Raw genomic sequence first — 15,251 nt, forward strand, 5'->3', positions numbered from 1 at the left:
GTAACACAATCTCGTTCCAGCTCACTTTATCCCCTGCATACATACACACACACACACACACACACACACACATATATATATATATATATATATATATATATCCTGTGTATGCCCCGGCACTCCTCTGCTATAGCTTGCTGTGGTGCCCTTCCTTGTGGGCACACCGACCCACCAACACACTGCAGGCAAATACAGGCGGCACTCACAGGCTTGTAAAGTGATGAAAAACTTTACCCTCATGGGTAAAGTGTTTATTGAAACATACAGGTGATGTTTCAGGGACGTAACCCCTTCCTCAGACAATCTGACAATTGGATGATTATAAAAATGATTTGCTGAAGTACAAGAAAGAAAAACACAGAAAGGTGGTCACCGACTATGCACAACACCGGGTATATACCTGGTTAAGTCAATCAAATCAGCCCCGGGGAAGAGGCCGAGGAGCAGTTGGTCAGAGTAGACCACAGAGAGTTCATTTTTTCAAGTACTTCAGCAAGTGACAACGATGAAGTGGCGGGAGCAGGAGTCGAGGCAAGATACGCCGTGACCCCTTTTGGGGTAAACAACCGGGCAGGGGCCTCCACCAGGGGACGAGGAAAATGAGACGGGGAGGCCAAACGCGGAGGCAGAACAGTAGGAAGGCCACCCAAACACAGAACCAACTAATCTTTAATTTATCCTTGTATGTCCTCAAAGGTCCTGAACAACAACTCCTTAGTAAGGGACTCACGTTTATTCCCACCAATTATGTGGACCCATTCAAATGGAAGGTGGACTCGTTCAAATTGGCACGTTTACTGAAGATTAAGGAACATTTTTCCAAACAACCCACTACAGACTCTAAACCTTCACTTCCAAGTCGTATTTCTAAACTTGGTAATCGATCAAGGTTTGATCCACAGTCAAACAATGCCATGCTTAAAACCTCCACAGGTTAATGGAAAATGCCATTGAGATTAATGAGCCTGTTGTGAGGCATAACCTCTCCCGTGAAGAACGACAAGCATTGAGGGACTTACAATACAGGACTGACATCATTTTGAGAGCCGCTGACAAGGGGGGTTCGATTGTTAGTCAGGATATGTCTTCTTACATCACAGAATGTGATAGGTTACTTAGTGATAGTAGGACTTATTGTCTTTTGGATCAGGACCCCACCTCCGGTTTTAAGCTTGAGCTAAATACACTATTGAAACAAGCTGTGAGTGAGGGGTTGATATTACATGTAGTTTGTGACAAACTGTCCACGAAGTGGCCAGTGGTGCTGCTATTCTATACACTGCCTAAGGACGCACAGAGGCCTCCGGGGAGACCTATTATCTCTGCACGGGGGTCTCTGTGTGAACCGATAGCAGTGTTTCTTGACACCTATTTGCAGCCATGCATTCAGGATACCTTTTCTTATTTAAAGGACACCAGAATGTTGTTAGATAGATTGGCACTTTTGGGACCTATTTCCAGTGAGACGTCCATGGTGACTCTTGATGTCACCAGCCTCTATACATGCATTCCCCATGAGGCGGGGTTGGAGGCTGTAAGACGACTGATCACTGGAAATAGGCTCTATGCTGGTCCAGATGTTGATTTTTTTTCATTGATTTGTTGGCTTTCACATTAACACACAATTTCTTTTTGTTTAATGGGAGGTTTTATAAACAGCTAACAGGTTGCTTGATGGGGTCCCCTGTGGCCCTGTCATTTACTAATTGTTACATGTGGGAGGTTGAGAGAGGTCTGTTTTTCGAAAATGTGAGAATTTCAGAAGCAATATTGATTTATTTTCGCTACATTGACGACCTCTTAATTTTCTGGAAAGATGACATACAGAGATTGGTTGAGGTTGTCAATGGACTAAACAACTCAGATAGTCCTATTAAGCTTACTTGGAGTTCCAGTAAAATGGAGATTTGTTATTTGGATGTGCTTATCCAGTTGAAAGATTGTAAGATAGGTACATCCTTATACAAGAAACCCACCGATAGGAACACCCTCCTTCGGGCAGAGAGCTTCCCATCCCAAAGCCATGATCCGTAGCCCGCCTTACTCACAATTACTCAGGGTATGCAGAAATAACACTGACCCTGATGCACGTGATTTACAACTAGATGAGTTGGTATTGAAATTCTCAGAAATAGGTTACACTCTACCAGAATTGAAAAAAGCGTGAGAGAGAGCTCTGTGCAATTATCAGAAACAGAATAGGCACCAATCTAAAGCTTTGCCCAAAGACACTGTACCATGGGTGACGGAATACAATTCCAGTAGCCCGGGTCTTTCTAAACAAGTCAAGGGGATGTGGCAATTTGGATGTGGTTATTTCTAAGAAATAACCTAGTAAAGAGTGCATTTCCCCCAACTATGCCAATTGGGATAAGATCTAAAGGGTTTCATAGGTGCATGAACTGTATAGCATGTAGGGGCATTAAAATGGAGAACCAAAGTAAGACAGAGGAGGTCACAATAAATGGGAAAAAGTCTGTCATCAAAGACTTTATAACATGTAACACAAAGAATGTTATCTATGTGGTAGAGTGTGACTGCGGCCTGTTTTACATTGGAAGGACCTCGAGAGCCCTTAAGCTGCGTCTGGGAGAGCATTTAAGGAATATAAAGAAAGGTCTTGAGACACATGCTCTCTCAGACCACTTTAAAAAACAACATGGGTGCTCCACAGCCGCCATCAGACGGTTTGTGGGCATCCGATGGGTAAGGGGTCACTGGAGAAGGCGGGATTTGATGAACCAACTGGCTAAGGCAGAGATGAAGGACATTTACGAATTGGGGACCCTTCAACCAAAGGGCCTCAATTTGGATTTTGAGGTGAAATGGTTCTTGTAGAATTGTTACTCTTGTTATATGGATTTGGACGTGATTTGTGCATTCTTCCTAATGAGTTTTGTTTATTCTTGGCTTATTAGGGATATTGAGAGAAATATGATTTATCCAACCGAAAAGTATGAGGCATTATAAAGCACCCGTCTATGATGCAATCCTCCATTTGAAATACTGATGTATCATCACCCCTACGGGAAGTGCAACAACAGACATATAAACAGCGTCCTGTCATATGTTTTGGGGATACAGAGGTTATGAGGATGATGGACAATGTGCGATTACCAGCATGGGAAACCCGTCCTGCCTGTGTAAACATGAAATACAACCACAGCTACGCCTCTGGGAGGATCACGTGAGCGGAGACCCCTAGAGGAGGAGCACGTGACGTCGCTTGACGCGTCACGGTATGGCTGTTGACAGCTCGAACGATCACGTGATCGGAACATCCAGAGGAGAGGAGTGAGTGACGTTGTGTGACGCGACATCACGTGATCGCAAATGCAGCAGAGGCAGGAGAGCGCTGTGCTCAAGATGTGCATCGTGATTGGGGTTGCTAGGAAACTCTTGTGGTAGTGAACGGTGGTCCTAGCGCACATGTCCATGGACTGATAGGTAAACTATGTATAAGAATCAGCTGCGCAGGGACCAATAGGAGTGTAGTAGTAGGGATTTAAGTAGACGGACAGCACCTGTAAGACATCCACACCTGAGCTGACCTTGAGAAAGACCCGAGGAGGGTCGTAACGCGTAGGTGCTCATTGGACTGACCTCCTGAATGTGAACGACGAGTGTGGACTGAGCCGGTGTCTGAAGGAGTCCTGGGACTGGGGAATCCCTTGCTGCAGCCTGGTGATTTACTCTGTGTCATTCATGCTTATAGAACTGACGTGAGCCAGTTCTTACTTCTAGCCGGTAATCAGCCATTTCTACTGTTGTTGCCCAGGGTGTCAGCCCTACCAGTGAATGTCTGCACCACCATTGTGTGGTTTTTGTATTTTAGGATTGTCTTTAATTGTCATGTTGTCTTGTGTGATGTATTAAGTTTTTAAACAATATCACACTATGGTTGCCCATTATCTCTCTTTCCGGTAAAATTCCTGTGATCCACACTGAGAGTCTGTTCCTGTATAATACGTCTGAAGGATGTTATGGATCTGAGAGCCGGGCGTGACTAAGGCTCTACTGACGTAGAGTGAGGCGCTGGTCGAGCGGTATTCCACGTATCTTTTTTCCTATTGCATTTTGTATTAGAGGTGGGAAAAGCCTCTGGTGGTACACTGTATGACTAGCAGCCTGAATTGCGCACTGTCTGACACTCCAAAATTCGTTTGTTGCAGATATTATCCAGATCCACAACAGGGTCCAGAATAGAGGGCACTCACCAATCCAACTTCATTAAAGATTTTATTGGTACATCAAAGTCATCACATAATGTCGACGTTTCGGCTCTAGTAAGCCTTTTTCAAGACAGCCCCAGGAGACATCTGCTCAGCATGCCAGGAATAAGCATACTGACACCCTCTCACGGGCTCCCTTATATAGCACACACACTCTCAATTAATCAACTTAGTTACCAGAAATGCACAAATGGATTAGCCACACATGGCTCATGATATACCATCCGTTTATCTGTACAACAATACCTATTTTTTTTTTAAAAAGCTAAATACCGACACACTGCATGACAGAAATATATTTTAGACTGCCCGTTTATTCGTACAAGATAGACAATAGGCTATATGCATACTTAATTTAATAATTACCGGAGTCCCACACTATCGGCATTTTACCGGAAGCGCCTCATTCGCGCTCCACCGGTACTAGATATGCGTTCCACCGCTAATGATGACGTAATTGCCGGAAGTCATCTCACGCTCATCCGGCAATGTTCCGAGCCGTGTACTATCACAGGAAGCGCATCATGTGCGCTCCACAGACAACACTGCCATGCGTTCCACCAATGTAACACCTAAACAAAACAAAAAAGCCTATTATATATTACTATCGGACACCAATTCAACATTGTCACTGCAGTATATGTCTATGCTATAGAAAGGAGCCCGTGAGATACCAACACACATAAAAAATAACTAACAAACAACTAAACTATTATGCTAATCATATCACCTCTGTCCCCGAGGAGAAAACTACTAAGGGGCAGAGGGCATATATCAGCAAATCACCTCTATACACCAAAAAAAAAAAAATATATATATATATAGTCTTTATATATTATTTTTAAAAATTAAGATAAAATTGCATAGGGTATAATACTAAAGTGTACTTCTCGCTAAAAAATACATCAGGATCAAAATTAGATCCCCATTATAGTATTCTGAGATTAGTGAATAAAGATCTTTAGAGGGTTGTTCTCATTAAGCCCGCGTGGTACAACCGTATCAAGTGTATAGATCCATCGTGCTTCAAGTTTCTTCAAGGCGAGGACACGATCTCCACCCCTCACTGGTTCTGGAACTTGGTCAATGACCATACAACGCATGGATGACACCTGATGATTATGCTGTAGAAAGTGCTTAGCCACAGGTTTATCGGTCTCCTTTGTTTCAATCGCCGATCTGATTGAATATCTGTGGTTTGCCATTAGATCCCTGAATGGCCTGCTTGTCATCCCAGTGTAGTACAAGCCACACGGGCAGATCACCACATAAATGACGAAAGCACTCATACAGGTCAGGTTATACCGAATCCTGATTTTGGTACCATTATGTGGATGTCGGACGTCTCTTCCACTTATCATTGAATTACACGTGGTGCAGAGGCGTCACTAGGGTTGGTGTCACCCGGTGTGGTAACTCATGGTGTCACCCCCCATGGACCTCCACGTGCGTGCGTGTATATATATATATATATATATATATATAAACACACACACATACGGTGATCGGAGAAGGAATTTTGAAGTGGGGATATGGAAAATTGAAAGGGAAAGTGTTTAATCAGAAGGGGGGTATCCTTAAGAGGCACTGGGTGAGAGGGAGGACACATGGTGGAGGAAGGGACTGAGGAGGACGGGGGTATTGGGTGAGAGGGGGATGCAGGGTGGGAGCAGGACATAATGGATAGAGGGACAGAGGAAGGGGGAGATGCTGGGTGGGAGAGGACGCAGAGTGGGAGAGGGACATACTGGGGACTGGGACGCTGGGTGGCAGAGGACGCAGAGTGGGAGGGGGACATGCTGGGTGGGAGAGGACGCAGAGTGGGAGGGGGACATGCTGGGGACTGGGAGGCTGGGTGGGAGAGGACGCAGAGTGGGAGGGGGACATGCTGGGGACTGAGACGCTGGGTTGGAGAGGACGCAGAGTGGGAGGGGGACATGCTGGGGATTGGGACGCTGGGTGCGAGAGGACGCAGAGTGGGAGGGGGACATGCTGGGGACTGGGACGCTGGGTGGGAGAGGACGCAGATTGGGAGGGGGACATGCTGGGGACTGGGACACTGGGTGGGAGAGGACGCAGAGTGGGAGGGGGACATGCTGGGGACTGGGACGCTGGGTGGGAGGGGGACATGCTGGGGACTGGGACGCTGGGTGGGAGAGGACGCAGAGTGGGAGGGGGACATGCTGGGGACTGGGACGCTGGGTGGGAGAGGACGCAGAGTGGGAGGGGACATGCTGGGGACTGGGATCTGGGTGGGAGAGGACGCAGAGTGGGAGGGGGACATGCTGGGGACTGGGACGCTGGGTGGGAGAGGATGCAGAGTGGGAGAGGTTTGGACGCTGGGTGGGAGAGGATGCAGAGTGGGAGAGATTGGGACGCCAGGTGGGAGAGGATGCAGAGTGGGATGGGGACAGACTGGGGACACAGGGTTGGAGAGAAACATACTGGACAGACTGTCATTTCAATTTAAAGCCTACCAGCTCCAGCGGCGGCAGGTACAGGAACCAAGCGCCCGGCGGTGCTCCTTCACCGGCAGTGACGAGATCCAGGCGCATCTCCCGTGCACGCCTGGTGGTGCTCCGGCGGTGGCAGGCAGGGATGAGAGCCGGCCCGGGTACCCGCTAGCTGCAAAGACAGGAGCCGGGCGCACCCCACGTGGGCACCATACACTGGACTCCCATTCTTCCTCCCAGAATAATACATCTACGGTCTACCCCCCCGAATGGCCTGCCCTGCGGTGCCGGCGTGCGTGATGACATATATATATATATATATATATACATACATACATACATTACACTCACACTATATATATATATATATATATACACAGTCACTGGAAAGGGCACTCTGGGATATCCATTGTAATAGCCGGGGTGCCTTCCCAAATGAATAATAGACAAATGCAGGTGTCCCCCCTTAGAGAAAGGAACAGGCGGCACTCCTCCGGACTTTTTCAAATAAGCTGTTGCTTTTAATAGAACGACGTTTAAGGCCCAATGGCCTTTTCATCAGGTGCAATAAAAGATGAACATACCTTATATATAAGAGGACTGTGAGTCCAACAGTGTGTCTCTCCCGCCTCTCCGTGGGTGGCGCCGGTACTGTGACGTAACCGGCGCACTGAACGTGACTCTGGGCAGCTGGACGAGATGCATGCTGGGTCCGTAACTAAGGACACCAGCGGGCGGTTGCTGGGAAAGGCGTGTCGCTGCCGGGAGCATGCCGGGTGGGTAGTTAAGGAAGCCAGCGGCTGGTTGCTAAGAGCGGCATGACATCACGGTGAGTGACATACTGCACCCGGCATCTATTGATTGCGGCAGTACAGACCCGGCGACGCCGCGGCGGTGAAAGTAGTCAGGCCAGGCGGGTGTACAGCTCTTTTTGGTGTCACCCTATTGAAGGGTGACACCTGGGTGCGGGCCGCACCCCCCGCACCCTCCTCATGACGCCACTGACGTGGTGCATCCTTTATATTTAAAGCAGCCTGTCCTCCCTGATCTTAACCAGTGTAAGGGAGTCTTGGTCGGCTGCATAGTTGGTCGCATTAATAATTGGCGTAAGTTAGGGCCCCTTTGATAGGCTCTCATTGGGGGTTTGCTACCCTTGAGATTGAATTGCGGATCAGACGTCAACAATGGCCAATGCTGATTATAGATGTCCCCAGTGATATGTGATGTATGGTCATAGGTGCTCACATGTACCATTCGATCACTTCTCCCAGATTTCTCTGTTTCCCTCAACGGGTTTCTGAAGCGATGATATGCCTTTTTGATATACCCTCTTTGCAAAAATCTGGTTTTCATTTCTTCTATCTGCAGTTCAGCAAGCTCACTTGACGAATTTATTCTCAGTACTCTAAGGAACTGTGATATCGGCAGACTTTCTTTTAACATTGGTGGATGTTGACTTGTAGCCTGTAATGTGGTATTACGGTCCGTCACCTTTCGGAACAGTGTTGTACTAAGTCCAGTTCCTTCTCTCCATACTTTCACGTCAAGAAACGTGACTGTAGTCAGATCCATGTTGTAAGTGAATCTAATAGGTCCCTCAAGTCCATTGAGAGTATCTATCATATTGATCAATTCGTCCCTCGTGCCAGACCAGAGTAAAAAGATATCATCAATAAACCTCATATATTTAATCAAATTAGATGCATAATGTGACAATATATGTCGCCGTTCATATAAAGCCATGTATAAATTTGCGTAAGCAGGTGCAAGATTAGAGCCCATTGCTGTACCATTAATTTGGGCAAAATAGTCACTCCCATACATAAAGTAATTCTGTTTCAAGACCAATGTGATCAAATTAGCTAGAAATTCTACAGGGTTTTTTTTATGTTGGGCTTCGATCAAATGCTGTTCAATTGCCTCAATCCCCTCTTGGTGCGGAATTACAGTATACAGTGACTGTACATCAAGCGTTGCTAACCACACTTCAGACTCGTGTAGCTTAATGTCTCTAATTTTAGACAGAAAATCAGATGTATCACGTACATAACTACTGGTCTTACCTACCAGGGGTTGCAAAAACTGGTCAACATAAATAGCCAGCGGGTGGAGAAGTGACCCTTTAGCTGAAACTATCGGATGTCCCGGCGGGTCCTCCAATTGTTTGTGGACCTTCGGCAAGGTATACAATATTGGTGTAATAGGATATTCGACCTTCAAAAATTCAACTGTGACCTCATCGATCCAACCTGCCCTAAAACCTAAATCAATGGTCTCATCTATAGTTTTTTTGTACATATTAGTTGGGTTACATTTAAGCTTCACATATGTGCAATCATCAGATAACTGGCGTCTGACCTCCTTGTCATATTGACACCAGTCCTGTATCACCACCGCCCCACCTTTATCGGCAGGGCGTATGGTGATATTTTTGTTATCCTTTAAGGATTTTAGTGCAGTCCTTTGTTCAGATGACAGATTGTAATATTTAGGCGTAGTTCTAACCCTCGTCATTTTTTCAGTTTCAACAAACCATGTAAACGTTTCAATGCTGGCATTATAGGAAACTGGGTCATAGTGGCTTGGTTTTTTACATTTAAGTGGATCTTTGAGGTCACTATTACTGCCAAATTGTTCCCTTAGTCTCAATTTACGTCCCAAGCGGACGGATATATATATATATATATATATATATATAAAATATAATATAAATATATATCCTTCCAAAAAAGAGACTGGCACTCAGGAGACGTATTGGGGGTATAAGCTTCATCGTCAGGACCATGTAGCAAAATAGGTATATGGTGATAATGTCAGTTATTATCTTAAACCGTAAAGCAATACCTTTAAACACACCTTTACCATGGAGCTGCTGCGGTCGCTAGCTCACGCTACGTACTTAATTTGCTATTTGCGCACAGAGTCCCGTACCGTGTACGCACTCAGCGTACAAACGCCGCACTGCGTGTACAAAGTACACGCAGTACGTTCGCACCCAATTAATACACCTTAGAACCTTGTACAGTTATACAATGCAATGATATGATTACACTTTAAACCTTATGCAGCAAAGCTCTGCAATGATGTTACACCTTAAACCGTATGCAGCAAAGCACTGCAATGATGTTACACCTTAAACCTTATGCAGCAAAGCACTGCAATGATGTTACACCTTAAACCTTAAGTAGCGCTGACGGTATAAAGTACCCGCAGTGCGTACACCTTATCAATACTTATAAACCTTATACAGTTAAATATGCTTTAAACCCTTGCAGGAAAGTGAGGACACAACACCGTTCTGTAGTTGAAACCACAGGGTTCTAAGGCCACCATGAATTATTCTAAAAAGGTAAACAGTACAAATTATACACTACAGGCTAACAAGATAAATCTAGACAGAATAATGGCTACAGTCAATGTACATACGTGTGAATATTCGCAAGCGCTTCCCGGATCTGGTCCTCCGCTAATCAGGTTGAAAGCGTTAAGAGTCTGTGATAGTGACCTGGCCTGCAGCTCGCTCTTTATTCAGTAGATCAAGACATAATACAACAGACACTGTGTGCTCTTCTTCCATTGGTTAGGGGGTGGGACATGTCCTGTGCACCGGGGACCATTGGTCAGTTCAAGAAGTGGGCGATGGCTAGGACTTGAGATGTGGTTTCTGTTGTTTACATCTGAGTTCCCGCACCATGATCAGTTAAACCCATCACATTAATCATAAATTTGGTATTATTATAACTTAATGAGGCAAGTTTTAATAATGTTCTTATTCCCACCAGATTAATGTTCACGTGACTCTGAACAATATGATCCCACACATGATAAGATTATCTAATTCAATCTTCAAGATATACATATATCTACATATTCATATATATATATATATATATATATATATACATACACATACACACACATATATATATATATATACACGTACACACTATTACAATTTGTTAGGAATGATATATTTATTCATTTATATATATATATATATATATATACATACATACACATATATATAATATATATTACATATATATATAAACGAACACCTTTATCTCCATGGGTTTTAGACTAGGAATGTTAATATCTTAAATTCCTATCTGTCTGGTTTTGTGTTGTGGTTAGCTATTGTTTCTGATCTTCCAAACAGCCTTGGCTCCTGGGCATTGTCAACCTGTTTGTTCCTTCCTTTCAGGTGAGACAATGACAACTCAGCACTCATTGTTCTAAATAGAAACCTGGCCATCTTAGTAAACAAAGGTGTTTGCCCTCTTCATAGAATCTCAAAGCTTAGTGTAAATAAGGCCATTGTATTCTAGTCTCTGGGAGATTTAATTTATGTGGGACTGATTTTCATTCTCTTTCCCTCCACATACATAACATACAGTAAACACAGTTCATATCTATATTCCACTTCTGCATCTAACTATCCTCAGGAACATGTGATCTTCCTCAAACCAACACCAGAATGTTTCCCTTAAAATACCCTACAGCTGGATACCAAACATCACCTTATAGCCTTAGTCTGTCCCCTCTTATCCTGCAAAGGTGAATCCCTTTGTTCTGGAATCATTTAAACTATTGATACTTGCTGATGTAGTACAAGGGAGCTATATCTAAAATGTACACTATTTGGGTTAAATATGTAATGTTCTAATAACCCTCTATGCGTTCACAAACTCTACCGTAAATGCGCATACCACGCGCTAAGGCGCATGGCCGTGGGGAGCTACTTTACGCAAATTGCGGATATGCGCCCTCACGGCGGAATATGCGCACGCGCAGCGGGCATGTGTGTGGGGTTAGTACATGGGGTATGCATTACAATATTTTTCGACTTTGACAATGGTCTTGATGATGGGGCTTATATCCCGTAACGTTGTTATTGGGGAAATACATTTAACATTCTCAACAGTCTCCTGAGTGCCAGTCTCTTTTTTGGAAGGATATGTATGTGGTCGGGGCACCAGAGCAGATGAAAAAAGCATAGGGGTGCCAGCAGTCATTGGATTGGTATACTGTATTGATAAAGCCTAATTATGTTAAAAGAATTGGGGAGTCTCGATTGTGATGATATTCAGCATATAGAATTTATTATCAAAGAGGCCACACCCATTTATCTGCGCAGAGAGAGACGTGACCCAAGACAGACTTCATCAATGATGCCCGTCCCTTCAGGGGATATCAGGCTCACATATATAGTACATAATTATACAATAATTCATAATTGATTAATCAACGGGGCGTGTATTCAGGGGATTATTGATTGGCTGATGGTCACAAACAGGAAATCCCGATATGGTCAGCTGGGCTTGATGTAATGGCTGGTCTTTTCCTGAAGATGGCAGACTGGTTCCATGAGTCTTGGATCTCCCATTCAAACCAATGGAGTTTTTTTAATAAGCTTCGTCAGCAAGAGGTTATTTCTGTTCATGTGTCATGGTGCTATTTTCAAAGCCGAAGGTTCATCTGATATTTACTTATCAAGAGCCATAAAATGTCATTAAGTTCTGGTTATCTAAATACGAGGGTCTTTATCTAAGCACGTATGCTCTTAGTCACAAGCTAGGACAAAGGTTGACAGAAAATTCCACTGTAAGAAAGACTGACCATTATTGGAATTAAAGAGCCAGTTACAGATATCTAACTATAAGTTTGAAAGCACGATTTCTGAGACAATACAGATGTATATTTGATTTTTTTTCTTCATCATTCCTATCTTTTGTTTAATCTCTAAACACAACATATAGTAAATCAAATATTCATCATATTCAAATAAAAAAAAAAATTCTTCAAATAAGTCTGATGTGAGATAGTAAAAGGAAAATCCATTCTCTGGATGCAATCGCTGGCACGAGTCCATTGAGTATCGATGCGAAAAGTCTCAACCCTCCAGAAAACATGGATAGATAAGAGAAATGAAAGGGGTAGCGACAGGATGTCTTCTTGTTTTCTTCAACCTGGCTATAGGTTGAGGTTCCTTCTTACTAAGTGTACATATATGATGCATGAATGTGTAAGCACCTATTAGGGTATATTTCTGATAATCTGACTATGTGTAATAGTACTGCTGACTCACTATGTGTGGGCTACTGCAGTGTAGGTAACGGGAGTCATTACCATAAGCTTGGTTCTTGGCTTCCTTTCAGGCCGTGTGAGTACTTTCCCACATGATCGTCCAAGAATAGGCAGACATTTGATTGTTACATAAATTATAAAAATTATAAGTATTATTATCATCATAACATAGTGTAGTATGTGGTAAAGCCATTTTGAAATTCCAGCTCCCATCCATCCAAAGGGGTCCCAATCAGCCGATTGGGTCATAAATTCTTGTATATCCTGCAACAACTTAACCTTTTGTTCAATGGGATTATAATTATCTGAGATGTTGAAACAGCACATTCCTTTGAATTGTTCACAACCACTTCCTGCTTTAAGTAGCGGGTAATCAATGGCTACTCTATTTTGTATCATACCATCTCTTACTTCTCTGAGTTCTTCATTTATGAGAGCTATAGCTGTACTGGTGGCGTTGATAATTGTAGCTAGTCTAAAAAGTTAAACTTCCTAGGTCTATCAAAAGTCTATATAACAAGCCAAAAGGCATATCAGTACGGGTATGGTTTTATAGTAGTTTAATTATACAGGTTGAGTATCCCTTATCCAAAATGCTTGGGACCGGAGGTATTTTGGATATGGGATTTTTCCGTATTTTGGAATAATTGCATACCATAATGAGATACATGGCGATGGGACCCAAGTCTAAGCACAGAATGCATTTATGTTTCATATACACCTTATACACAAAGCTTGAAGGTCATTTTAGCCAATATTTTTTATAACTTTGTGCATTAAACAAAGTGTCTACATTCACACAAATCATTTATGTTTCATATACACCTTATACACACAGCCTGCAGGTCATTTAATACAATATTTTTAATAACTTTGTGTATTAAACAAAGTTTGTGTACATTGAGCCATCAGAAAACAAAGAATTCACTATCTCAGTCTCACTCAAAAAAGTCTGTATTTCGGAATATTCCGTATTTCGGAATATTTGGATATGGGATACTCAACCTGTAAATTATTTTATTTTAGTTCTATAAACATGGGATATAAATACTTTTGATAAGCGTGTCTCAATTGATAGGTGATTATATTTATCAGTATCTTATTTTTACATCATTTAGTACATATTCCTAGCGTTGTTCATTATGTTTTCATATGCCATGGTCAGTGTGGGGAACATACTGTATGTTATTTTCCTTAAACCATTATGGACCATGATGTAGGGAAAAATGTTGTCAGTCACATAGAACCCACAAGGTGGGTTTCTCTCAGCAACTTTCCTAGGTGGAGGTAGTCCTTGACCTGGTCCTTCCCCAGTGATCTACTGTATAAGGAGACCTGAAAAGAGAATTGCGGACCATTCATAAACTCACCAGGCTTCATATCATGCCAGCTGGTCCCAGCACTGCTGTTTGCCTGTGAGGAGACTGCGCTCTGGTGTATCTTTTTCCTTTAAGGCATGGATATAATTTGTGGTGCTGTTATTTAATTCAGCATGATCTACTTTCGGGTTTACGCTATAATCTCAGCATGTGCCAATGAAAATCTAATATGGAAACAGGTTCTTGGTAACAGGGTTAGTGGAGCAATAGACATCAACTGGTGTATATGCAAGACTACGCCAACTCCACAATGTGTTCCCTGTGACTGTTAACAACAAAAATTATTACCATGGTGGGACTCTGAGGTCAAAGACCTATAGGGCAGTGTGCTTGTGGATTAGACTCCTATAATCAAATATACATATTTGTCTATCAAAATGTGGCCAACCAGTGTTTTCTGGCTGCCCACTAAACATTTTACAATACAATCCAATACTAAAACATATTTCTTATATGGTGGATAAAGTTATTCTATATCGCCTGGGAAAGGTCCTTGTGTAGAGCGGGGTATTCTCTCCCATTACATTACATTCATAGGAAAAGAAAACTAAACTGTAATCTTTACGGATCTACTACAGATACTGTTAGTATCTGGTTCACATACATTTTCCCTTCCACAAGGAAGGACATTTTCATAGGTTTAACATTTCACTATTATACATTATTTATTTTCCATATGAACAGGATCATTTCTATATTTCTCATAGTGGTTCATTGTCAAGTAACATGGAATCAGTGTCTTTATTGTGTTTTGTGACTGTATAGTTTCCTTTGACATTGCAATATCATTGTCGTGTGTGGGATGACTAGGTGGTATCTCATTATCTTGCTTACTACAATAGTCTCTTTCTTTTGTCCTTCTGAAGACGTACCCTTCTTCTAGTCTTCAAACTTTCACACAACATTCATATTGCTCTATTATACTACATACTTTTCCTTTTCCACTTTTATATCTTCTCTAATATAAAACTTGCTGAAATATGCGCCATACAGCTATTGATAGTAACAATATCTTTGCCTATACCAAATATGTTCTACTCTCCCCCCCCCCCCCCCCCCCCTTTGGGACAACCTTGTCACAAAACCAAACCTGTATTGTT

The sequence above is a fragment of the Pseudophryne corroboree genome, chromosome 8 (genome assembly GCF_028390025.1).
Source record: "Pseudophryne corroboree isolate aPseCor3 chromosome 8, aPseCor3.hap2, whole genome shotgun sequence".
Lineage (NCBI taxonomy): Eukaryota > Metazoa > Chordata > Amphibia > Anura > Myobatrachidae > Pseudophryne > Pseudophryne corroboree.